The sequence below is a fragment of the Festucalex cinctus genome, chromosome 13 (genome assembly GCF_051991245.1).
Source record: "Festucalex cinctus isolate MCC-2025b chromosome 13, RoL_Fcin_1.0, whole genome shotgun sequence".
NCBI classification, from domain to species: Eukaryota; Metazoa; Chordata; class Actinopteri; order Syngnathiformes; family Syngnathidae; genus Festucalex; species Festucalex cinctus.
The window spans coordinates 25,490,247-25,517,455 of record NC_135423.1 but is presented as its reverse complement, the minus strand read 5'-3'; the positions used below and the strand labels follow the sequence as shown (position 1 = coordinate 25,517,455).

General features: G+C 38.7%; 1 long non-coding RNA gene across 1 annotated transcript; it reads right to left on the bottom strand.

The window, feature by feature from the left end:
- Nucleotides 1-18,515: 18,515 nt before the first annotated feature.
- LOC144033804 (uncharacterized) lies at nucleotides 18,516-20,878 on the bottom strand. The gene is made up of 3 exons (XR_013288082.1): nucleotides 20,793-20,878; nucleotides 20,040-20,241; nucleotides 18,516-19,107 (listed from the first exon to the last, which is right to left on the bottom strand). It is a non-coding gene; the product is annotated as an uncharacterized LOC144033804 (long non-coding RNA).
- Between the last annotated feature and the right edge of the window lie 6,331 nt (nucleotides 20,879-27,209).

Sequence of the window (27,209 nt, the reverse complement as noted above, 5' to 3'; positions counted from 1 at the left end):
ATGGTTCCAAGAGACTTTTTTTGTACATCGTGGGCTCTTATGTATGCCTCTAAATTATCATAGCGCTAGGTGAAACGTACAACCGGGAATGCTTTGTTAAAGAGGAGTTTTTTAGCTCAAAATGTGATGCCCAGCCCCTACGGGACTTCCTGTTGGGTTTAGCACATGGCACCAAGAGACTTTTTTTGTACATCGTGGGCTGTTACATTTGTCTCCAAATTTTCGTAGCTCTAGCTGCTTCGTACAACTGGGAATGCTTCATTAAGAAGGAATTTTTTCCTTTGCAAACTGTGCATGCCACGGCAACAGCGTGCGACGAAATAAAAAGCTTTCAATAACTTTTCATCTTCAACATCTTAAGATGAATCACACCAAGTTTGGAGATGATCGGATAAACTCTGTAGGAGGAGTTCGTTAAAATAAGACCCCTATGAAATGGCCCAAAAAATGGCAACACGTTCCAAAGTAAATCAAAATGGCGGACTTCCTGTTCGGTTTAGCATTTGGTTCAAAAAGAGTTTTTTGTACCTTGAGGGCTGTTACATATGTCTTCAAATTTTGGTAACTCTAGGTGAAATGTACAGCCGGGAATGCTTCATTAAGTTAGAATTTTGAAACACAAAATTTGATGCCTCGCCTCTGGCGGACTTCCTGTTAGGTTTAGCATATGGCACCAACAGGCTTTTTTGTAGATCATAGTCTGTTACATATGTGTACCAATTTTCATAGCTCTAGGTTAAACGTACCACCGGCAATGCTTCGTTAAGTAAGAATTTTGAAACTGTAAATTTGATGCCCCGCCACCGTCATATAGTATGTCAAAAACTTTTGATTTTTTACCATGATGTTGTCCCAGGTGTTGAGATGGTACAGCCCAAGTTTGAAGTCAATCGGGTTAACCGTGTAGGAGAAGCGGGCAAAAGTATGACCCCTGTAAATGTGCAAAAATGGGCCATAATTGGACATTTAAATACTCATACCTCACTTTCTGTCTACTTTAGGGTACACACTTCAAAGAGGTTTTTGTTCATTGGGATGTGCTACAGGTGCCACACAATTTTCATAGCCGTCGGACAATCGTAGCGGGACAGGGATCCGTTTAACCTATGTAGGTGGCGCTACAGAGCCATTTTTCTGTTATCATGTATGGCGACTTTAAAATATCAAATTTTTCGCCAGGCCCGATCTGCGTGTAAAGTTTGGTGAGTTTTCGTTCATGTTTAGTGCCTCAAAAATGTGGTTGTTTGCGGAAAAGAATAATAACAAAGAAAAAGAAGAAGAAGAATAATAACTAGAGCTGCGAGCAGCTATAAAGGGCCCTCGCAACCCGGGCCACGTTGGGGTACTTGCACGTCGGGGTACTGGCACGTTGGGGTACTGTCAAATAGGGCAAGGACCATCTAAAATGTTTTTGACAAGCCTTGTGTGTGCAAAGTTTAATCAAAACGCGAAATATGGTGTGCAATTCCCAAAATAAATTCAAAATGGTGGACTTCCTTTTCGGTTTAGCATACGGCTACAGAATACCTTTTGTAGGTCTTAAGCTAATAGGTATGCCTCCCATTTTTCATAAATCTTGGTCAAGTCATCTTTAGTTGTGTATCGCTTGAATCATACAATTGGAAATGCTCCATAAAAATGCATAGAGGGCGCTATTGAGCACAACGTTGGGTTACTTGCACGTCAGGGTACTGGCACGTTGGGGTACTGTTACATGGAACAAGGACCATTTAAAATGTTAGTTTTTTCCATGCCTTGTCTGTGCAAAGTTTAATGAAAAAGGCCAAAAATGATGTATAATTCCCAAAATAAAATCAAAATAGCGGACTTCCTCTTTGGTTTGGCAAATGGCTACATAATACTTTTTTGTAGGTCTAGCATAATCATACAATCGGAAATGCTTCATAAAAATGTCTAGAGGGCGCTATTTATTGCAAATTGCACAATAAATCTCTAAAAATTCATGTTCATGACAAGTCTGATGTGTTTGCAAAGTTTCATGAGTTTTCATGTGTATAAAAAAAAAAAAAAAGCAGCACTTAACAACTGTTACATGGAACAAGGACCATTTAAAATGTTAGTTTTTTCCATGCCTTGTCTGTGCAAAGTTTAATGAAAAAGGCAAAAAATGATGTATAATTCCCAAAATAAAATCAAAATAGCGGACTTCCTCTTTGGTTTGGCAAATGGCTACATAATACTTTTTTGTAGGTCTAGCATAATCATACAATCGGAAATGCTTCATAAAAATGTCTAGAGGGCGCTATTTATTGCAAATTGCACAATAAATCTCTGAAAATTCATGTTCATGACAAGTCTGATGTGTTTGCAAAGTTTCATGAGTTTTCATGTGTATATAAAAAAAAAGCAGCACTTGACAAACAATGCATTGCTATGGCAACAGCGTGTTACAAAATAAAAAACTTTCGATTACTTTGCATCTTAAACATCTTAAGATGAAACACACCAAGTTTGAAGACAGTCGGATAAATTTTGTAGGAGGGGTTCGTAAAAATATGACCCCTGAAAAAGGCCACAAAAAATGGCAACAAATCCCATCATAAATCAAAATGGCAGACTTCCTGTTTGGTTTAGCACATGGGTCCAAGAGACTTTTTTGTACATCATGGGCTCTTATGTATGCCTGCAAATTATCATAGCGCTAGGTGAAACGTACAACCGGGAATGCTTCGTTAAAGAGGAGTTTTTTAGCTCAAAATGTGATGCCCGGCCCCTGGGGGACTTCCTGTTAGGTTAAGCACATGGCACCAAGAGACTTTTTTGTACATCCTGGACTGTTACATATGGCTACAATTTTTCGTCGCTCTAGCTGCTTCGTACAACTGGGAATGCTTCATTAATAAATTTTTTTTTCCTTTGCAAAAAGTGCATGCCACGACAACAGCGTGTGACGAAATAAAAAGCTTTCAATAACTTTTCATTTTCAACATCTTAAGATGAATCACACCAAGTTTGAAGATGATCGGATAAACTCTGTAGGAGGAGTTTGTTAAAATATGACCCCTATGAAATGGCCATAAAAAAAATGGCAACACATTCCAAAGTAAATCAAAATGGCGGACGTCCTGTTAGGTTTAGCATATGGTTCAAAAAGAGTTTTTTGTACCTCGAGGGCTGTTATATACCTCTACAAATTTTGGTAACTCTAGGTGAAACGTACAGCCGGGTATGCTTTGTAAAAGAGGAGTTTTTTTTAGCTCAAAATGTGATGCCCGGCCCCTGGGGGACTTCCTGTTGGGTTTAGCACAGGGCACCAAGAGACTTTTTTGTACATCTTGGGCTGTTACATATGTCTACAAATTTTCGTAGCTCTAGCTGCTTCGTACAAATGGGAATGCTTCTTTAAGGATATTTTTTTTCCTTTAGAAACAGTGCATGCCATGACAACAGTGTGCGACGAAATACAAAGCTTTCAATAACTTTTCATCTTCAACATCTTAAGATGAATCACACCAAGTTTGAAGATGATCGGATAAACACTGTAGGAGGAGTTCGTTAAAATAAGGCCCCAATGAAATGGCCAAAAAAATGGCAACACGTTCCAAAATAAATCAAAATGGTGGACTTCCTGTTAGGTTTAGCATATGGTTCAAAAAGAGTTTTTTGTAGGTCATAGTCTGTTACATATGTGTACCAATTTTCGTAGCTCTAGATTAAACGTACAACCGGCAATGCCTCGTGAAGTAAGAATTTTTAAACTCTAAATTTGATGCGACGCCGCCGTCATATAGTATATCAAAAACTTTTCATTTTTCACAATGATGTTGTCCCAGGTGTTGAGATGGTACATCCCAAGTTTGAAGTCAATCGGGTTAACCGTGTAGGAGAAGCGGGCAAAAGTATGACCCCTGTAAATGTGCAAAAATTGGCAAAAATTGGACATTTAAATACTCATACCTCACTTTCTGTCTATTTTAGGGTACACACTTCAAAGAGGTTTTTGTTCATTGGGATGTGCTACAGGTGCCACACAATTTTCATAGCCGTCGGACAATCGTAGCGGGACAGGGATCCGTTTAACCTATGTAGGGGGCGCTAAGGAGCCATTTTTCTGTTATCATGTATGGCGACTTTAAAATATCAAATTTTTCGCCAGGCCTGATGTGCGTGTAAAGTTTGGTGAGTTTTCGGTCACGTTTAGTGTCTCAAAAATGTGATCGTTTGCGGAGAATAATAATAATAATAATAACTAGAGCTGCGAGCAGCTATAAAGGGCCCTCGCAACCCGGACCACGTTGGGGTACTTGCACGTCGGGGTACTGGCACGTTGGGGTACTGTCAAATAGGACAAGGACCATCTAAAATGTTTTTGACAAGCCTTGTATGTGCAAAGTTTAATCAAAACGCAAAATATGGTGTGCAATTCCCAAAATAAATTCAAAATGGCGGACTTCCTTTTAGGTTTAGCATACGGCTACAGAATACTTTTTGTAGGTCTTAAGCTAATAGGTATGCCTCCCAGTTTTCACAAATCTAGGTCAAGTCATCTTTAGTTGTGTATCGCTTGAATCATACAATTGGAAATCCATCCATCCATCCATTTTCTTGACCGCTTATTCCTCACAAGGGTCGCGGGGGCTGCTGGCGCCTATCTCAGCTGGCTCTGGGCAGTAGGCGGGGGACACCCTGGACCGGTTGCCAGGCAATCGCAGGGCACACAATTGGAAATGCTCCATAAAAATGCATAGAGGGCGCTATTGAGCACAACGTTGGGTTACTTGCACGTCAGGGTACTGGCACGTTGGGGTACTGTTACATGGAACAAGGACCATTTAAAATGTTAGTTTTTTCCATGCCTTGTCTGTGCAAAGTTTAATGAAAGAGGACAAAAATGATGTATAATTCCCAAAATAAAATCAAAATAGCGGACTTCCTCTTTGGTTTGGCAAATGGCTACATAATACTTTTTTGTAGGTATTAGGCTGATAGGGGTCTGTCCTAATTTTCACAAATCTAGCAGAATCATACAATCGGAAATACTTCATAAAAATGTCTAGAGGGCGCTATTTATTGCAAATTGCACAATAAATCTCTAAAAATTCATGTTCATGACAAGTCTGATGTGTTTGCAAAGTTTCATAAGTTTTCACACATGTATAGATAAAAAAACAAAGCAGCACTTCACTTGGCAAACTGCATCTCTATAGCAGCAGCGTGCGACAAAATAAAAAACTTTTGATAACTTTGCATCTTAAACATCTTAAGATGAAACACACCAAGTTTGAAGACGGTCGGATGAACTTTGTACGAGGAGTTCGTTAAAATATGACAACTGAAAAAGGCCACAAAAAATGGCAACAAATCCCATCGTAAATCAAAATGGCGGACTTCCTGTTTGGTTTATCACATGGTTCCAAGAGACTTTTTTGTACATCGTGGGCTCTTATGTATGCCTGCAAATTATCATCGCGCTAGGTGAAACGTACAACCGGGAATGCTTCGTTAAAGAGGAGTTTTCTAGCTCAAAATGTGATGCCCGGCCCCTGGGGGACTTCCTGTTGGGTTTAGCACATGGCACCAAGAGACTTTTTTGTACACTGTAGGCTGTTACATATGTCTACAATTTTTTGTAGCTCTAGCTACTTCGTACAACTGGGAATGCTTCATTAAGAGGGATTTTTTTCCTTTGCAAAAAGTGCATGCCACGACAACAGCGTGCGACGAAATAAAGAGCTTTCAATAACTTTTCATCCTCAACATCTTAAGATGAGTCAAACCAAGTTTGAAGATGATCGGATAAACTCTGTAGGAGGAGTTCGTTAAAATATGACCCCTATGAAATGGCCCAAAAAATGGCAACACATTCCAAAGTAAATAAAAATGGCGGACATCCTGTTAGGTTTAGCATATGGTTCAAAAAGAGTTTTTTGTACCTCGAGGGCTGTTATATACCTCTACAAATTTTGGTAACTCTAGGTGAAACGTACAGCCGGGTATGCTTTGTTAAAGAGGAGTTTTTTAGCTTAAAATGTGATGCCCGGCCCCTGGGGGACTTCCTGTTGGGTTTAGCACAGGGCACCAAGAGACTTTTTTGTACATCTTGGGCTGTTACATATGTCTACAAATTTTCGTAGCTCTAGCTGCTTCGTACAACTGGCAATGCTTCTTTAAGGATATTTTTTTTCCTTTGCAAACAGTGCATGCCATGACAACAGCGTGCGACGAAATACAAAGCTTTCAATAACTTTTCATCTTCAACATCTTAAGATGAATCACACCAAGTTTGAAGATGATCGGATAAACACTGTAGGAGGAGTTCGTTAAAATAAGACCCCAATGAAATGGCCAAAAAAATGGCAACACGTTCCAAAATAAATCAAAATGGCGGACTTCCTGTGAGGTTTAGCATATGGTTCAAAAAGAGTTTTTTGTAGGTCATAGCCTGTTACATATGTGTACAAATTTTCGTAGCTCTAGATTAAACGTACAACCGGCAATGCTTCATGAAGTAAGAATTTTTAAACTCTAAATTTGATGCGTCGCCGACGTCATATAGTATATCAAAAACTTTAGATTTTTTACAATGATGTTGTCCCAGGTGTTGAGATGGTCCATCCCAAGTTTGAAGTTAATCGGGTTAACCGTGTAGGAGAAGCGGGCAAAAGTATGACCCCTGTAAATGTGCAAAACTGGGCCAAAATTGGACAGTCAGATGATCATACCTCACTTTCTGTCTATTTTAGGGTACACACATCAAAGAGGTTTTTGTTCATCTGGATGTGCTACGGGTGCCACACAATTTTCGTCGCCATAGGACAATCGTAGCGGGACAGGGATCCGTTTAACCTATGTAGGTGGCGCTATGGAGCCATTTTTCTGTTATCATGTATGGCGACTTTAAAATATCAAATTTTTCGCCAGGCCTGATGTGCGTGTAAAGTTTGGTGAGTTTTCGTTCACGTTTAGCGTCTCAAAAATGCGATTGTTTGCGGAGAAGAATAATAATAAGAATAATAACTAGAGCTGCGAGCAGCTATAAAGGGCCCTCGCAACCCGGACCACGTTGGGGTACTTGCACGTCGGGGTACTGGCACGTTGGGGTACTGTCAAATAGGACAAGGACCATCTAAAATGTTTTTGACAAGCCTTGTATGTGCAAAGTTTAATCAAAACGCAAAATATGGTGTGCAATTCCCAAAATAAATTCAAAATGGCGGACTTCCTTTTAGGTTTAGCATACGGCTACAGAATACTTTTTTAAGCTAATAGGTATGCCTCCCAGTTTTCACAAATCTAGGTCAAGTCATCTTTAGTTGTGTATCGCTTGAATCATACAATTGGAAATGCTCCATAAAAATGCATAGAGGGCGCTATTGAGCACAACGTTGAGTTACTTGCACGTCAGGGTACTGGCACGTTGGGGTACTGTTACATGGAACAAGGACCATTTAAAATGTTAGTTTTTTCCATGCCTTGTCTGTGCAAAGTTTAATGAAAGAGGCCAAAAATGATGTATAATTCCCAAAATAAAATCAAAATAGCGGACTTCCTCTTTGGTTTGGCAAATGGCTACATAATACTTTTTTGTAGGTATTAGGCTGATAGGGGTCTGTCCTAATTTTCACAAATCTAGCAGAATCATACAATCGGAAATACTTCATAAAAATGTCTAGAGGGCGCTATTTATTGCAAATTGCACAATAAATCTCTAAAAATTCATGTTCATGACAAGTCTGATGTGTTTGCAAAGTTTCATAAGTTTTCACACATGTATAGATAAAAAAACAAAGCAGCACTTCACTTGGCAAACTGCATCGCTATAGCAGCAGCGTGCGACAAAATAAAAAACTTTTGATAACTTTGCATCTTAAACATCTTAAGATGAAACACACCAAGTTTGAAGACGGTCGGATGAACTTTGTACGAGGAGTTCGTTAAAATATGACAACTGAAAAAGGCCACAAAAAATGGCAACAAATCCCATCGTAAATCAAAATGGCAGACTTCCTGTTTGGTTTATCACATGGTTCCAAGAGACTTTTTTGTACATCGTGGGCTCTTATGTATGCCTGCAAATTATCATCGCGCTAGGTGAAACGTACAACCGGGAATGCTTCGTTAAAGAGGAGTTTTCTAGCTCAAAATGTGATGCCCGGCCCCCGGGAATGCTTCGTTAAAGAGGAGTTTTTTACCTCAAAATGTGATGACCGGCCCTTACGGGACTTCCTGTTGGGTTTAGCACATGGCACCAAGAGACTTTTTTGTACACTGTGGGCTGTTACATATGTCTACAATTTTTTGTAGCTCTAGCTACTTCGTACAACTGGGAATGCTTCATTAAGAGGGATTTTTTTCCTTTGCAAAAAGTGCATGCCACGACAACAGCGTGCGACGAAATAAAGAGCTTTCAATAACTTTTCATCCTCAACATCTTAAGATGAGTCACACCAAGTTTGAAGATGATCGGATAAACTCTGTAGGAGGAGTTCGTTAAAATATGACCCCTATGAAATGGCCCAAAAAATGGCAACACATTCCAAAGTAAATAAAAATGGCGGACATCCTGTTAGGTTTAGCATATGGTTCAAAAAGAGTTTTTTGTACCTCGAGGGCTGTTATATACCTCTACAAATTTTGGTAACTCTAGGTGAAACGTACAGCCGGGTATGCTTTGTTAAAGAGGAGTTTTTTAGCTTAAAATGTGATGCCCGGCCCCTGGGGGACTTCCTGTTGGGTTTAGCACAGGGCACCAAGAGACTTTTTTGTACATCTTGGGCTGTTACATATGTCTACAAATTTTCGTAGCTCTAGCTGCTTCGTACAACTGGCAATGCTTCTTTAAGGATATTTTTTTTCCTTTGCAAACAGTGCATGCCATGACAACAGCGTGCGACGAAATACAAAGCTTTCAATAACTTTTCATCTTCAACATCTTAAGATGAATCACACCAAGTTTGAAGATGATCGGATAAACACTGTAGGAGGAGTTCGTTAAAATAAGACCCCAATGAAATGGCCAAAAAAATGGCAACACGTTCCAAAATAAATCAAAATGGCGGACTTCCTGTGAGGTTTAGCATATGGTTCAAAAAGAGTTTTTTGTAGGTCATAGCCTGTTACATATGTGTACAAATTTTCGTAGCTCTAGATTAAACGTACAACCGGCAATGCTTCATGAAGTAAGAATTTTTAAACTCTAAATTTGATGCGTCGCCGACGTCATATAGTATATCAAAAACTTTAGATTTTTTACAATGATGTTGTCCCAGGTGTTGAGATGGTCCATCCCAAGTTTGAAGTTAATCGGGTTAACCGTGTAGGAGAAGCGGGCAAAAGTATGACCCCTGTAAATGTGCAAAACTGGGCCAAAATTGGACAGTCAGATGATCATACCTCACTTTCTGTCTATTTTAGGGTACACACATCAAAGAGGTTTTTGTTCATCTGGATGTGCTACGGGTGCCACACAATTTTCGTCGCCATAGGACAATCGTAGCGGGACAGGGATCCGTTTAACCTATGTAGGTGGCGCTATGGAGCCATTTTTCTGTTATCATGTATGGCGACTTTAAAATATCAAATTTTTCGCCAGGCCTGATGTGCGTGTAAAGTTTGGTGAGTTTTCGTTCACGTTTAGCGTCTCAAAAATGCGATTGTTTGCGGAGAAGAATAATAATAAGAATAATAATAATAAGAAGAATTCCTACAAAAACAATAGGGCCTCGCAGCGGCACCGCCGCCGCCGCTGCTCGGGCCCTAATAATAAGAAGAATTCCTACAAAAACAATAGGGCCTCGCAGCGGCACCGCCGCCGCCGCTGCTCGGGCCCTAATAATAATAATAATAATAATAACTAGAGCTGCGAGCAGCTATAAAGGGCCCTCGCAACCCGGGCCACGTTGGGGTACTTGCACGTCGGGGTACTGGCACGTTGGGGTACTGTCAAATAGGACAAGGACCATCTAAAATGTTTTTGACAAGCCTTGTGTGTGCAAAGTTTAATCAAAACGCAAAATATGGTGTGCAATTCCCAAAATAAATTCAAAATGGCGGACTTCCTTTTAGGTTTAGCATACGGCTACAGAATACTTTTTGTAGGTCTTAAGCTAATAGGTATGCCTCCCAGTTTTCACAAATCTAGGTCAAGTCATCTTTAGTTGTGTATCGCTTGAATCATGCAATTGGAAATGCTCCATAAAAATGCATAGAGGGCGCTCTTGAGCACAACGTTGGGTTACTTGCACGTCAGGGTACTGGCACGTTGGGGTACTGTTACATGGAACAAGGACCATTTAAAATGTTAGTTTTTTCCATGCCTTGTCTGTGCAAAGTTTAATGAAAAAGGCCAAAAATGATGTATAATTCCCAAAATAAAATCAAAATAGCGGACTTCCTCTTTGGTTTGGCAAATGGCTACATAATACTTTTTTGTAGGTCTAGCATAATCATACAATCGGAAATGCTTCATAAAAATGTCTAGAGGGCGCTATTTATTGCAAATTGCACAATAAATCTCTGAAAATTCATGTTCATGACAAGTCTGATGTGTTTGCAAAGTTTCATGAGTTTTCATGTGTATAAAAAAAAAAAAAAAGCAGCACTTGACAAACAATGCAATGCTATGGCAACAGCGTGTTACAAAATAAAAAACTTTCGATTACTTTGCATCTTAAACATCTTAAGATGAAACACACCAAGTTTGAAGACAGTCGGATAAATTTTGTAGGAGGGGTTCGTTAAAATATGACCCCTGAAAAAGGCCACAAAAAATGGCAACAAATCCCATCATAAATCAAAATGGCAGACTCCCTGTTTGGTTTAGCACATGGTTCCAAGAGACTTTTTTGTACATCATGGGCTCTTATGTATGCCTGCAAATTATCATAGCGCTAGGTGAAACGTACAACCAGGAATGCTTCGTTAAAGAGGAGTTTTTTTTAGCTCAAAATGTGATGCCCGGCCCCTGGGGGACTTCCTGTTGGGTTTAGCACATGGCACCAAGAGACTTTTTTGTACATCCTGGGCTGTTACATATGTCTACAATTTTTCGTCGCTCTAGCTGCTTCGTACAACTGGGAATGCTTCACTAACTCATTCAATCCCAAAAACGTATAAATACGTTTTTAATACTTGTCCTGCACTCCCAAAAACATATAACTGTTTTTATGCTAAAGCATACAAAAGGCTTTGATGCAGTTTCTGACCTGAAGAGGTCACTTAAAGCAATGATAATTATTACAAAAAACACCCAGCAGGTGGCAGTAGAGTATAAGAGATAAGCCAGGGACACGTTGCTACATGCTCTTTTTGTCAGTATTTTCAAAAGATTTGTGAATAATGATGAAACTTGGCTATATTCTGATGCTAATTGCTGCAAAATGGAAACATATAAATACACTTTTTTTTTCCTGATGAAAGAAGAGACTCATCTTTCTTTTGGTAGGTTTCAGGTTTTTAGTTTTTATTAAAATTTTTTATAGCAATAGAACACAATATTCTTTGAGCCTTGCAAAATCAGTCGAAATCCGGTAAAACACTGGGAGCGAAGGATGTTGCTTCAGTCAAAATGGCTGGGAGTGAATGAGTTAAGAAGGATTTTTTTCCTTTGCAAAAAGTGCATGCCACGACAACAGCGTGCGACGAAATAAAGAGCTTTCAATAACTTTTCATCCTCAACATCTTAAGATGAGTCACACCAAGTTTGAAGATGATCGGATAAACTCTGTTGGAGGAGTTCGTTAAAATATGACCCCTATGAAATGGCCCAAAAAATGGCAACACATTCCAAAGTAAATCAAAATGGCGGACGTCCTGTTAGGTTTAGCATATGGTTCAAAAAGAGTTTTTTGTACCTCGAGGGCTGTTATATACCTCTACAAATTTTGGTAACTCTAGGTGAAACGTACAGCCGGGTATGCTTTGTTAAAGAGGAGTTTTTTAGCTCAAAATGTGATGCCCGGCCCCTGGGGGACTTCCTGTTGGGTTTAGCACAGGGCACCAAGAGACTTTTTTGTACATCTTGGGCTGTTACATATGTCAACAAATTTTCGTAGCTCTCGCTGCTTCGTACAAATGGGAATGCTTCTTTAAGGATATTTTTTTTCCTTTGCAAACAGTGCATGCCATGACAACAGCGTGCGACGAAATACAAAGCTTTCAATAACTTTTCATCTTCAACATCTTAAGATGAATCACACCAAGTTTGAAGATGATCGGATAAACACTGTAGGAGGAGTTCGTTAAAATAAGACCCCAATGAAATGGCCAAAAAAATGGCAACACGTTCCAAAATAAATCAAAATGGCGGACTTCCTGTGAGGTTTAGCATATGGTTCAAAAAGAGTTTTTTGTAGGTCATAGCCTGTTACATATGTGTACCAATTTTCGTAGCTCTAGATTAAACGTACAACCGGCAATGCTTCGTGAAGTAAGAATTTTTAAACTCTAAATTTGATGCGTCACCGCCGTCATATAGTATATCAAAAACTTTAGATTTTTTACAATGACGTTGTCGCAGGTGTTGAGATGGTCCATCCCAAGTTTGAAGTCAATCGGGTTAACCGTGTAGGAGAAGCGGGCAAAAGTATGACCCCTGTAAATGTGCAAAACTGGGCCAAAATTGGACATTCAGATGATCATACCTCACTTTCTGTCTATTTTAGGGTACACACATCAAAGAGGTTTTTGTTCATCTGGATGTGCTACGGGTGCCACACAATTTTCGTCGCCATAGGACAATCGTAGCGGGACAGGGATCCGTTTAACCTATGTAGGTGGCGCTATGGAGCCATTTTTCTGTTATCATGTATGGCGACTTTAAAATATCAAATTTTTCGCCAGGCCTGATGTGCGTGTAAAGTTTGGTGAGTTTTCGTTCACGTTTAGCGTCTCAAAAATGCGATTGTTTGCGGAGAATAATAATAATAATAATAATAATAATAATAATAATAATAAGAATTCCTACAAAAACAATAGGGCCTCGCAGCGGCACCGCCGCCGCCGCTGCTCGGGCCCTAATAAGAATTCCTACAAAAACAATAGGGCCTCGCAGCGGCACCGCCGCCGCCGCTGCTCGGGCCCTAATAAGAATTCCTTCAGGAACAATAGGGACCTCGCAGCGGTCGCTGCTCGGGCCCTAAAAAGAAGAATAATAAGAATTCCTTGAAAAACAATAGGGACCTCGCAGCGGTCGCTGCTCGGGCCCTAATAATAATAATAATAATAACTAGAGCTGCGAGCAGCTATAAAGGGCCCTCGCAACCCGGGCCACGTTGGGGTATTTGCACGTCGGGGTACTGGCATGTTGGGGTACTGTCAAATAGGAAACCATCTAAATTGTAAACGTTTTTGCCATGCTTTGTGTTTTTAAAGTTTCATGGAAAGGCCAAAAACGATGCACAATTAACAAAATAAAATCAAAATGGATTGGCACATGGCTATATAGAATACTTTTTGAATATATTCGGCATGCCTGCCAATATTCACACATCTAGCTGAATCATATAATCGGAAAGACTTCATAAAAATGTCTAGAGGGTTGAGCCATTTATTACAAATTGCACAACAAATCTCTAAATAAAATATTCATGTTCCAGACAGGTCTGGTGTGTGTGCAAAGTTTTGTGAGTTTTCACCCATATTTAGACTCTCAAAAAAGCATTTTTCTTCACAAACAATGCATGGCTACAGCAAAGGAGTGTGACAAAATAAAAAAAATTCAATAACTTTTCATCTTAAATATCTTAAGATGAAACACGCCAAAGAATGAAGACGATCTGATAAGTTCTGTTGAAAATATGACCCCTATAAAAGGCCCCAAAAAATGGCTACAAATACCAAAGTAAATCAAAATGGCAGACTTCCTTTTTGATTCAGCATATGGCTTTAGAAACCTTTTTGTAAGTCTTAGGCTGATAGGTATCCCAATTTTTACAAATCTAGCTGAATCATAAAACACAAAACATTTGCAAAAGCTTCATAAAAATGTCTAGAGGGCGCTATTGAACCATTTATTGCAAATTGAATAAGAAATCTCTAAAATATTCATGCTGATGACAAGCCTGATGTGTGTGTAAAGTTTCATGAGTTTTTGCACATGTTTAGACCAAAACAAAAAAGCAGCATTTTACTTGGCAAACAATGCATCGCCATGACAACGGCGTGCGACAAAATAAATAACTTTCGATAACTTTGCATCTTAAACATCTTAAGATGAAGCACACCAAGTTTAAAGACAGTCGGATAAATTTTGTAGGAGGAGTTCGTTAAAATATGACCCCTAAAAAAGGCCACAAAAAATGGCTACAAATCCCAACGTAAATCAAAATGGTGGACTTCCTGATTGGTTTAGCATATGGCTCCAAGAGACTTTTTTTGTACATCCTGAGCTCTTATGTTTGCCTGCAAATTATCATAGCTTTAGGTGAAACGTACAACCGGGAATGCTTTGTCTGTTTAATCAAAACGCAAAATATGGTGTGCAATTCGATGCATTGCTATGTCAACAGCGTGTGACAAAATAAAAAACTTTCGATTACTTTGCATCTTAAACATCTTAAGATGAAACATACCAAGTTTGAAGACAGTCGGATAAATTTTGTAGGAGGGGTTCGTTAAAATATGACCCCTGAAAAAGGCCACAAAAAATGGCAACAAATCCCATCATAAATCAAAATGGCGGACTTCCTGTTTGGTTTAGCACATGGTTCCAAGAGACTTTTTTGTACATCGTGGGCTCTTATGTATGCCTGCAAATTATCATAGCGCTAGGTGAAACGTACAACCGAGAATGCTTCGTTAAAGAGGAGTTTTTTTTAGCTCAAAATGTGATGCCCGGCCCCTGGGGCCTTCCTGTTGCGTTTAGCACATGGCACCAAGAGACATTTTTGTACATCCTGGGCTGTTACATATGTCTACAATTTTTCGTCGCTCTAGCTGCTTCGTACAACTGGGAATGCTTCATTAAGAAGGATTTTTTTCCTTTGCAAAAAGTGCATGCCACGATAACAGCGTGTGACGAAATAAAAAACTTTCAAGAACTTTTCATTTTCAACATCTTAAGATGAATCACACCAAGTTTGAAGATGATCGGATAAACTCTGTAGGAGGAGTTTGTTAAAATATGACCCCTATGAAATGGGCAAAAAAAATGGCAACACATTCCAAAGTAAATCAAAATGGCGGACGTCCTGTTAGGTTTAGCATATGGTTCAAAAAGAGTTTTTTGTACCTCGAGGGCTGTTATATACCTCTACAAATTTTGGTAACTCTAGGTGAAACGTACAGCCGGGTATGCTTTGTTAAAGAGGAGTTTTTTTTTTAGCTCAAAATGTGATGCCCGGCCCCTGGGGGACTTCCTGTTGGGTTTAGCACAGGGCACCAAGAGACTTTTTTGTACATCTTGGGCTGTTACATATGTCTACAAATTTTCGTAGCTCTAGCTGCTTCGTACAACTGGCAATGCTTCTTTAAGGATATTTTTTTTCCTTTGCAAACAGTGTATGCCATGACAACAGTGTGCGACGAAATACAAAGCTTTCAATAACTTTTCATCTTCAACATCTTAAGATGAATCACACCAAGTTTGAAGATGATCGGATAAACACTGTAGGAGGAGTTCGTTAAAATAAGGCCCCAATGAAATGGCCAAAAAAATGGCAACACGTTCCAAAATAAATCAAAATGGTGGACTTCCTGTTAGGTTTAGCATATGGTTCAAAAAGAGTTTTTTGTAGGTCATAGTCTGTTACATATGTGTACCAATTTTCGTAGCTCTAGATTAAACGTACAACCGGCAATGCCTCGTGAAGTAAGAATTTTTAAACTCTAAATTTGATGCGACGCCGCCGTCATATAGTATATCAAAAACTTTTCATTTTTCACAATGATGTTGTCCCAGGTGTTGAGATGGTACATCCCAAGTTTGAAGTCAATCGGGTTAACCGTGTAGGAGAAGCGGGCAAAAGTATGACCCCTGTAAATGTGCAAAAATTGGCAAAAATTGGACATTTAAATACTCATACCTCACTTTCTGTCTATTTTAGGGTACACACTTCAAAGAGGTTTTTGTTCATTGGGATGTGCTACAGGTGCCACACAATTTTCATAGCCGTCGGACAATCGTAGCGGGACAGGGATCCGTTTAACCTATGTAGGGGGCGCTAAGGAGCCATTTTTCTGTTATCATGTATGGCGACTTTAAAATATCAAATTTTTCGCCAGGCCTGATGTGCGTGTAAAGTTTGGTGAGTTTTCGGTCACGTTTAGTGTCTCAAAAATGTGATCGTTTGCGGAGAATAATAATAATAATAATAATAATAATAACTAGAGCTGCGAGCAGCTATAAAGGGCCCTCGCAACCCGGGCCACGTTGGGGTATTTGCACGTCGGGGTACTGGCATGTTGGGGTACTGTCAAATAGGAAACCATCTAAATTTTAAACGTTTTTGCCATGCTTTGTGTTTGTAAAGTTTCATGGAAAGGCCAAAAATGATGCACAATTAACAAAATAAAATCAAAATGGATTGGCACATGGCTATATAGAATACTTTTTGAATATATTAGGCATGCCTGCCAATATTCACACATCTAGCTGAATCATATAATCGGAAAGACTTCATAAAAATGTCTAGAGGGTGCTATTGAAGCATTTATTGCAAATTTAATAAGAAATCTCTAAAATATTCATGCTTATGACAAGCCTGATGTGTGTGTAAAGTTTCATGAGTTTTTGCACATGTTTAGACCAAAAAAAAAAGCAGCATTTTACTTGGCAAACAATGCATCGCCATGAAACGGCGTGGGACAAAATAAATAACTTTCGATAACTTTGTATCTTAAACATCTTAAGATGAAGCACACCAAGTTTGAAGACAGTCGGATAAATTTTGTAGGAGGAGTTCGTTAAAATATGACCCCTAAAAAAGGCCACAAAAAATGGCTACAAATCCCAACGTAAATCAAAATGGCGGACTTCCTGTTTGTTTTGGAAGATGGTTCCAAGAGACTATTTTGTACATCGTGGGCTCTTATGTATGCCTCTAAATTATCATAGCGCTAGGTGAAACGTACAACCGGGAATGCTTCGTTAAAGAGGAGTTTTTTACCTCAAAATGTGATGACCGGCCCTTACGGGACTTCCTGTTGGGTTTAGCACATGGCACCAAGAGACTTTTTTGTACATTGTGGGCTGTTAAATTTGTCTCCAAATTTTCGTAGCTCTAGCTGCTTCGTACAACTGTGAATGCTTCATTAAGAGGGAATTTTTTCCTTTGCAAACTGTGCATGCCACTGCAACAGCGTGCGACGAAATAAAAAGCTTTCAATAACTTTTCATCTTCAACATTTTAAGATGAATCACACCAAGTTTGGAGATGATCGGATAAACTCTGTAGGAGGAGTTTGTTAAAATAAGACCCCTATGAAATGGCCCAAAAAATGGCAACACGTTCCAAAGTAAATCAAAATGGCGGACTTCCTGTTCGGTTTAGCATATGGTTCAAAAATAGTTTTTTGTACCTTGAGGGCTGTTACATATGTCTTCAAATGTTGGTAACTCTAGGTGAAATGTACAGCCGGGAATGCTTCATTAAATAAGAATTTTGAAACACAAAATTTGATGCCTCGCCTCTGGCGGACTTCCTGTTAGGTTTAGCATATGGTTCAAAAAGAGTTTTTTGTAGATCATAGTCTGTTACATATGTGTACCAATTTTCGTGGCTCTCAATTAAACGTACCACGGCAATGCTTTGTTAAGTAAGAATTTTGAAACTGTAAATTTGATGCCCCGCCACCGTCATATAGTATGTCAAAAACTTTAGATTTTTTACCATGATGTTGTCCCAGGTGTTGAGATGGTACAGCCCAAGTTTGAAGTCAATCGGGTTAACCGTGTAGGAGAAGCGGGCAAAAGTATGACCCCTGTAAATGTGCAAAAATTGGCAAAAATTGGACATTTAAATACTCATACCTCACTTTCTGTCTATTTTAGGGTACACACTTCAAAGAGGTTTTTGTTCATTGGGATGTGCTACAGGTGCCACACAATTTTCATAGCCGTCGGACAATCGTAGCGGGACAGGGATCCGTTTAACCTATGTAGGGGGCGCTAAGGAGCCATTTTTCTGTTATCATGTATGGCGACTTTAAAATATCAAATTTTTCGCCAGGCCTGATGTGCGTGTAAAGTTTGGTGAGTTTTCGGTCACGTTTAGTGTCTCAAAAATGTGATCGTTTGCGGAGAATAATAATAATAAGAACTAGAGCTGCGAGCAGCTATAAAGGGCCCTCGCAACCCGGGCCACGTTGGGGTATATGCAAGTCGGGGGACTTGCACGTTGGGGTACTGTTAAATAGACAAGGACCATGGAAAATAGAAATGCATTTGCCGTGCCTTGTGTGTAAAAAGGTGCAGTAAAAGGCCAAAAATGATGCACAATTCCCAAAATAAATTCAAAAGTGTGGACTTTCTGATGTGTGTGCAAAGTTTCATGAAAAGTTGCTCGTTTGATATTCAAAACCAGCATCTGTTCATTTGAAAACATTGCATGGCACAGAGATGGTGTGTGATCAAATAAAAAGCTTTTTGATGACTCTTAATGTGGTGTCGCTGTGCAACACATATGTATTCATGACATAGTGAAGTATTGTGACAGTTTTGTAGGGTCCAGCAAACAGTAAATGTGTGACAGTTATTCAAGAAAAAATGTAGCTTTGAAGCAGGCTAACCAATGACATCATCTAAAGGGGAAAAAAGCACATGAGCAAGCATAGGTATAAGTAGAGGAGAAAAAGAGATGAAAGAAGTGCGAGAGATGGAACAGGAGAGGAATGCAGCTGTTTATGTATAGCTGTTGTAACAGGACAGATTAAATAACACTTTAACCTGGGGTTAACAGCGCCCTAGGACAGATAACTCTTTAGTGTAAAAGTTTTCTGGGACAGATGAATCCCTTGGGGTCAAAGAGTTTGGGTTAGCACATAGTCTGTCTTAGGATAATGTAACCTCCATGGATGAATTAGTCCTAGGACGCTTTGACCTGCGGGCTAAAACTTCAGGGGGGTTAACCTGTCCTGTTATATTGTGATCATCGTCTTCGTGCATGTCCTCAGTGGCTTCTTCTGTCTGTGTGGCAGCATTTGATACATCTGTAGAACAAAAAAGAATGAAGAATCATGTTAGATCTGTGAAGTTTGGTTGTCTTAGGTGTAGTTTACAGAACAGTCGTGTGCATATTTTTAGCATGGTAGTGTCTTAATACAAATGCATATTATGTAATGCACTGTATATGGATATTACAGACGTAATATTTGACGGTGATCTTATATTCATAGTTTTTGCCCGTTAATAAATAATATAGCTAGTAAGTAATAAGACACGCAAAAATGGTATAGTTGAATCCTCTGGGTCAAAAAGCAATGTTTTAGGATTGTGTGATGAAATGATGAATAAAAGTAAGGATACGACAGGTACATAAATGGTTATGTAAGTGTAAAATTTGGCATGGTGTGTCCAGATACATGCAGGATAAGTATAAAATATTATGGTGTGTGATTGATTTTTTCTTAGTAAAAATTAGTATTGTAATGGTCAAGTCACAGTATGTCCAAAATTTTTTTTAAAAAAAATCTATGGTATAGAAACATCATAATCAGGGGCAAAGACATAAACATAATAATAGTAATTAATAATGATAGAATTTAAATACAATCTTTTCCATGAATATGTCAGTTATTTTGAGAAGATACAGAAAAAAAAGAACTTTGAAGTGTCTATCAGTGGATGAAAGAGGGCAAGATCACAGCATAGCTACATGATATCAGTCACATTTGAAAGTAATCAAGTGTAGTATGTATTCACATTATATACATTGAGAAATTGCGGCTCAATAATCAGTCAGTGTTTTAGTTAACAGTCCAATGTTACCTTCAAGATATTCCTAACAGAAAAAAAGGAACGTGCATTAACAAAAAAATGTAAAAATGTCCATTGTCAAACATGTCATTCATTATACACAATGTGTAGGATGGGGATGCTTGCTGTGTTAGTGTTTGTGTGTCTTCCATGTCATATAGCTTACCATCACGGACAAATGCATCACATGCATCCTTTATATCCAATGCAGTCTGGAGTTCTTTCACAAGCTTGGTTTTGAAGTCTATCTGTTTTTCAAGTGCTCGATTGACTCGAGTCACATGGACTAGTTGGTTCATTTGGGAATGAAGATCAAGGCTGCGCTGGTATAAGTCGTTGCGACTGAAAGCATGATCAATGCATGCATACTGTAATGACAAAGCATTCAATGAAAATCAGTCATGTTAGATTCCATGATTCTAAATAGCAGAGGTAACGTGTTGGTGCAAAACGTTGTGGTCGTGTTGCATGTTACTCAATGGCTGTGTGTGTCAAAACGAGTTTATTTGAAAGAATATACAAATATATACACACCGACATATATATTTATACAGTATAACAGTACCGCATGTATTGGTTTTAAGGAAAGAGTTGAAAAGCAGTGTTCAGAAAAAAGCATAAGACGCACAAAGTACCATTTCACTACATGTAATAAGTTGTCAAGTAGACATGTGAATTAAGTGGTTAAGATAGTGGCTACTGTGCAAGTAAGCTTCAATTGTCTCTAAAAGGTTAGCATATGTGTTCTACATGATATCAATGGCTAGACGTGCTCGTGGAGAAACATTACAAACAGAAAAACACACTAAAGGTGCCTTTAACAAACCTGTTAATAAATGAGAACTTAATACATATATGTATGGCATACTGTATATGATTGAGAAAGTTGTCCTGTTTAGTTTATGTATTGTATACTTACGGAAAAAAGTTGGCAATCTTTGCGTATGGAGATGATTAGAGGGTCTTTATCAAAAGAGAATTTGCTTGGTGATTTGTTCATGTTCTGTAGAAAAGCAAAGGAGTAGAAATAAATACAGTATCATACTTCATAAACATACAAGAAATTTGTAGCTGTATTAACCATTGTTGGTATTTGAAGTGATAATTTAGGAATAGAAGTGTAGTGATTGCAGAATTTATAGAGTGCTTACCTTGTATGACTTTGTAGATGGAAATGTCTTTTGTTGAAAGAGCTCTTTGTTGTCTACTATATATGCAAGGACAAGCATAAGTAGGTGTGGTTATGAAGTACTTGACCATTGAAATAAAGCAGTGGTATCAAATGTATGGACCGTGGTTTGGCTCAGGCCTGCAAAGGGGTTTAATGTGGCACAAGAGATAATCTTGTAAGGTACAAAAAATAATAATAATATAATAGGTATGCCTCTGAGTTTTCACAAATCTAGGTCAAGTCAAGTCATCTTTAGTTATTTCGCGCTTGAATCATCCAATCGGAAATGCTCCATAAAAAATGTATAGAGGGTGCGATTTATTGCAAATTGCACAAGAAATCTCTAAAAATTCATGTTAATGACAAGTCTGATGTGTGTGCAAAGTTTCACGAGTTTTCACACATGTATAGATAAAAAAAAAATAAGCAGCACTTTACTTGGCAAACAATGTATCGCTATAGCAACAGCATGTGACAAAATAAAAAACTTTCGATAAATTTGCATCTTAAACATCTTAAGATGAAACACACCAAGTTTGAAGACGGTCGGATGAATTTTGTACGAGGAGTTCGTGAAAATATGACCCCTAAGAAAGGCCACAAAAAATTGCTACAAATGCCGACGTAAATCAAAATGGCGGACTTCCTGTTTGGTTTAGCAGATGGTTCAAAAAGAGTTTTTTGTACCTCCAGGGCTGTTACATACCTCTTCAAATTTTGGTACGTCTAGGTGAAACGTACAGCAGGGCATGCTTTGTTAAAGAGGAGTTTTTTAGCTCAAAATGTGATGCCCGGCCCCTGGGGGACTTCCTGTTGGGTTTAGCACAAGTCACCAAGAGACATTTTTGTACATCTTGGGCTGTTACATATGTCTACAAATTTTCGTAGCTCTAGCTGCTTCGTACAACTGGGAATGCTTCTTTAGGAAGATTTTTTTTTCCTTTGCAAACAGTGCATGCCACGACAACAGCGTGCGACGAAATAAAAAGCTTTCAATAACTTTTCATCTTCAACATCTTTAGATGAATCACACCAAGTTTGAAGATGATCGGATAAACACTGTAGGAGGAGTTCGTTAAAATAAGACCCCTATGAAATGGCCAAAAAATGGCAACACATTCCAAAGTAAATCAAAATGGTGGACTTCCTGTTAGGTTTAGCACATGGTTCAAAAATAGTTTTTTGTAGGTCATAGTCTGTTACATATGTGTACCAATTTTCGTAGCTCTAGATTAAACGTACAACCGGCAATGCTTCGTTCAGTAAGAATTATTAAACTCTAAATTTGATGCCCCGCCACCGTCATATAGTATGTCAAAAACTTTAGATTTTTTACCATGATGTTGTCCCAGGTGTTGAGATGGTACATCCCAAGTTTGAAGTCAATCGGGTTAACCGTGTAGGAGAAGCGGGCAAAAGTATGACCCCTGTAAATGTGCAAAAATGGGCCAAAATTGGACATTTAAATACTCATATCTCACTTCCTGTCTATTTTAGGATACATATATCAAAGAGGTTTTTGTTCATCTGGATGTGCTACAGGTGCCACACAATTTTCATAGCCGTAGGACAATCATAGCGGGACAGGGATCCGTTTAACCTATGTAGGTGGCGCTCCAGAGCCATTTTTCTGTTATCATCTATGGCGACTTTAAAATATCAAATTTTTCGCCAGGCCTGATGTGTGTGTAAAATTTGGTGAGTTTACGTTCACGTTTAGTGTCTCAAAAATGCGAAGCTAATAGGTATGCCTCCCAGTTTTCACAAATCTAGGTCAAGTCATCTTTAGTTGTGTATCGCTTGAATCATACAATTGGAAATGCTCCATAAAAATGCATAGAGGGCGCTATTGAGCACAACGTTGGGTTACTTGCACGTCAGGGTACTGGCACGTTGGGGTACTGTTACCTGGAACAAGGACCATTTAAAATGTTAGTTTTTTCCATGCCTTGTCTGTGCAAAGTTTAATGAAAAAGGCCAAAAATGATGTATAATTCCCAAAATAAAATCAAAATAGCGGACTTCCTCTTTGGTTTGGCAAATGGCTACATAATACTTTTTTGTAGGTCTAGCATAATCATACAATCGGAAATGCTTCATAAAAATGTCTAGAGGGCGCTATTTATTGCAAATTGCACAATAAATCTCTAAAAATTCATGTTCATGACAAGTCTGATGTGTTTGCAAAGTTTCATGAGTTTTCACACATGTATAAATAAAAAAAACAAAAAAACAGCACTTGGCAAACAATGCATTGCTATGGCAACAGCGTGTGACAAAATAAAAAACTTTCGATTACTTTGCATCTTAAACATCTTAAGATGAAACACACCAAGTTTGAAGACAGTCGGATAAATTTTGTAGGAGGGGTTCGTTAAAATATGACCCCTGAAAAAGGCCACAAAAAATGGCAACAAATCCCATCATAAATCAAAATGGCGGACTTCCTGTTTGGTTTAGCACATGGTTCCAAGAGACTTTTTTTGTACATCGTGGGCTCTTATGTATGCTTGCAAATTATCATAGCGCTAGGTGAAACGTACAACCAGGAATGCTTCGTTAAAGAGGAGTTTTTTTAGCTCAAAATGTGATGCCCGGCCCCTGGGGGACTTCCTGTTGGGTTTAGCACATGGCACCAAGAGACTTTTTTGTACATCCTGGGCTGTTACATATGTCTACAATTTTTCGTCGCTCTAGCTGCTTCGTACAACTGGGAATGTTTCATTAAGAAGGATTTTTTTCCTTTGCAAAAAGTGCATGCCACGACAACAGCGTGTGACGAAATAAAAAACTTTCAATAACTTTTCATTTTCAACATCTTAAGATGAATCACACCAAGTTTGAAGATGATCGGATAAACTCTGTAGGAGGAGTTCGTTAAAATAAGACCCCTATGAAATGGCCCAAAAAATGGCAACACGTTCCAAAGTAAATCAAAATGGCGGACTTCCTGTTCGGTTTAGCATATGGTTCAAAAAGAGTTTTTTGTACCTTGAGGGCTGTTACATATGTCTTCAAATTTTGGTAACTCTAGGTGAAATGTACAGCCGGGAATGCTTCATTAAGTTAGAATTTTGTAACACAAAATTTGATGCCTCGCCTCTGGCGGACTTTCTGTTAGGTTTAGCATATGGCACCAACAGGCTTTTTGTAGATCATAGTCTGTTACATATGTGTACCAATTTTCATAGCTCTAGGTTAAACGTACCACCGGCAATGCTTCGTTAAGTAAGAATTTTGAAACTGTAAATTTGATGCCCCGCCACCGTCATATAGTATGTCAAAAACTTTAGATTTTTTACCATGGTGTTGTCCCAGGTCTTGAGATGGTACATCCCAAGTTTGAAGTCAATCGGATTAACCGTGTAGGAGAAGCGGGCAAAAGTATGTCCCCTGTAAATGTGCAAAAATTGGCCAAAATTGGACATTTAAATACTCATATCTCACTTCCTGTCTATTTTAGGGTACACAGATCAAAGAGGTTTTTGTTCATCTGGATATGCTACAGGTGCCACACAATTTTCATAGCCGTAGGACAATCGTAGCGGGACAGGGATCCGTTTAAGCTATGTAGGTGGCGCTACAGAGCCATTTTTCTGTTATCATGTATGGCGACTTTAAAATATCAAATTTTTCGCCAGGCCCGATCTGCGTGTAAAGTTTGGTGAGTTTTCGTTCACGTTTAGTGTCTCAAAAATGTGATTGTTTGCGGAAAAGAATAATAACAAATAAAAAGAAGAAGAATAACTAGAGCTGCGAGCAGCTATAAAGGGCCCTCGCAACCCGGGCCACGTTGGGGTCCTTGCACGTTGGGGTCCTTGCACGTCGGGGTACTGGCATGTTGGGGTACTGTCAAATAGGAAACCATCTAAATTGTAAACGTTTTTGCCATGCTTTGTGTTTTTAAAGTTTCATGGAAAGGCCAAAAATGATGCACAATTAACAAAATAAAATCAAAATGGATTGGCACATGGCTATATAGAATACTTTTTGAACATATTCGGCATGCCTGCCAATATTCACACATCTAGCTGAATCATATAATCGGAAAGACTTCATAAAAATGTCTAGAGGGCGCTATTGAGCCATTTATTACAAATTGCACAACAAATCTCTAAATAAAATATTCATGTTCCAGACAGGTCTGGTGTGTGTGCAGTTTTGTGAGTTTTCACCCATATTTAGACTCTCAAAAAAGCATTTTTCTTCACAAACAATGCATGGCTACAGCAAAGGCGTGTGACAAAATAAAAAAATTCAATAACTTTTCATCTTAAATATCTTAAGATGAAACACGCCAAAGAATGAAGACGATCTGATAAGTTCTGTTGAAAATATGACCCCTATAAAAGGCCCCAAAAAATGGCTACAAATACCAAAGTAAATCAAAATGGCAGACTTCCTTTTTGATTCAGCATATGGCTTTAGAAACCTTTTTGTAAGTCTTAGGCTGATAGGTATCCCAATTTTTACAAATCTTAGCTGAATCATAAAACACAAAACATTTGCAAAAGCTTCATAAAAATGTCTAGAGGGCGCTATTGAACCATTTATTGCAAATTGAATAAGAAATCTCTAAAATATTCATGCTGATGACAAGCCTGATGTGTGTGTAAAGTTTCATGAGTTTTTGCACGTTTAGACCAAAAAAAAAAAAGCAGCATTTTACTTGGCAAACAATGCATCGCCATGACAACGGCGTGCGACAAAATAAATAACTTTCGATAACTTTGCATCTTAAACATCTTAAGATGAAGCACACCAAGTTTAAAGACAGTCGGATAAATTTTGTAGGAGGAGTTCGTTAAAATATGACCCCTAAAAAAGGCCACAAAAAATGGCTACAAATCCCAACGTAAATCAAAATGGTGGACTTCCTGATTGGTTTAGCATATGGCTCCAAGAGACTTTTTTGTACATCCTGAGCTCTTATGTTTGCCTGCAAATTATCATAGCTTTAGGTGAAACGTACAACCGGGAATGCTTTGTCTGTTTAATCAAAACGCAAAATATGGTGTGCAATTCCAATGCATTGCTATGGCAACAGCGTGTGACAAAATAAAAAACTTTCGATTACTTTGCATCTTAAACATCTTAAGATGAAACATACCAAGTTTGAAGACAGTCGGATAAATTTTGTAGGAGGGGTTCGTTAAAATATGACCCCTGAAAAAGGCCACAAAAAATGGCAACAAATCCCATCATAAATCAAAATGGCGGACTTCCTGTTTGGTTTAGCACATGGTTCCAAGAGACTTTTTTGTACATCGTGGGCTCTTATGTATGCCTGCAAATTTTCATAGCGCTAGGTGAAACGTACAACCGGGAATGCTTCGTTAAAGAGGAGTTTTTTAGCTCAAAATGTGATGCCCGGCCCCTGGGGGACTTCCTGTTGCGTTTAGCACATGGCACCAAGAGACATTTTTGTACATCCTGGACTGTTACATATGTCTACAATTTTTCGTCGCTCTAGCTGCTTCGTACAACTGGGAATGCTTCATTAAGAAGGATTTTTTTCCTTTGCAAAAAGTGCATGCCACGATAACAGCGTGTGACGAAATAAAAAACTTTCAATAACTTTTCATTTTCAACATCTTAAGATGAATCACACCAAGTTTGAAGATGATCGGATAAACTCTGTAGGAGGAGTTTGTTAAAATATGACCCCTATGAAATGGCCCAAAAAAATGGCAACACATTCCAAAGTAAAACAAAATGGCGGACGTCCTGTTAGGTTTAGCATATGGTTCAAAAAGAGTTTTTTTGTACTTCGAGGGCTGTTATATACCTCTACAAATTTTGGTAACTCTAGGTGAAACGTACAGCCGGGTATGCTTTATTAAAGAGGAGTTTTTTTTTAGCTCAAAATGTGTTGCCCGGCCCCTGGGGGACTTCCTGTTGGGTTTAGCACAGGGCACCAAGAGACTTTTTTGTACATCTTGGGCTGTTACATATGTCTACAAATTTTCGTAGCTCTAGCTGCTTCGTACAACTGGCAATGCTTCTTTAAGGATATTTTTTTTCCTTTGCAAACAGTGCATGCCATGACAACAGCGTGCGACGAAATACAAAGCTTTCAATAACTTTTCATCTTCAACATCTTAAGATGAATCACACCAAGTTTGAAGATGATCGGATAAACACTGTAGGAGGAGTTCGTTAAAA